Source organism: Schistocerca cancellata, chromosome 7 (assembly GCF_023864275.1).
Source record: "Schistocerca cancellata isolate TAMUIC-IGC-003103 chromosome 7, iqSchCanc2.1, whole genome shotgun sequence".
NCBI lineage: Eukaryota > Metazoa > Arthropoda > Insecta > Orthoptera > Acrididae > Schistocerca > Schistocerca cancellata.
Window position 1 is genome coordinate 578,454,922 of NC_064632.1, and position 808 is coordinate 578,455,729.

The window sequence follows — 808 nt, forward strand, 5'->3', positions numbered from 1 at the left end:
GTTATGCATATTATTCGGTCGACTTTCGCCCTTTACTGACGCAATTGCAACCGCTTGCCACTAGAGTACTCCTAATACTAGCACGTGACATAGCGGCGCGTAAGGTAACTACAGGGTGTTTCAAAAATAACCGGTATATTTGAAACGGCAATAAAAACTAAACGAGCAGCGATAGAAATACACCGTTTGTTGCAATATGCTTGGGACAACAGTACATTTTCAGGCGGACAAACTTTCGAAATTACAGTAGTTACAATTTTCAACAACAGATGGCGCTGCAAGTGATGTGAAAGATATAGAAGACAACGCAGTCTGTGGGTGCGCCATTCTGTACGTCGTCTTTCTGCTGTAGGCGTGTGCTGTTCACAACGTGCAAGTGTGCTGTGGACAACATGGTTTATTCCTTAGAACAGAGGATTTTTCTGGTGTTGGAATTCTACCGCCTAGAACACAGTGTTGTTGCAACAAGACGAAGTTTTCAACGGAGGTTTAATGTAACCAAAGGACCGAAAAGCGATACAATAAAGGATCTGTTTGAAAAATTTCAACGGACTGGGAACGTGACGGATGAACGTGCTGGAAAGGTAGGGCGACTGCGTACGGCAACCACAGAGGGCAACGCGCAGCTAGTGCAGCAGGTGATCCCACAGCGGCCTCGGGTTTCCGTTCGCCGTGTTGCAGCTGCGGTCCAAATGACGCCAACGTCCACGTATCGTCTCATGCGCCAGAGTTTACACCTCTATCCATACAAAATTCAAACGCGGCAACCCCTCAGCGCCGCTACCATTGCTGCACGAGAGACATTCGC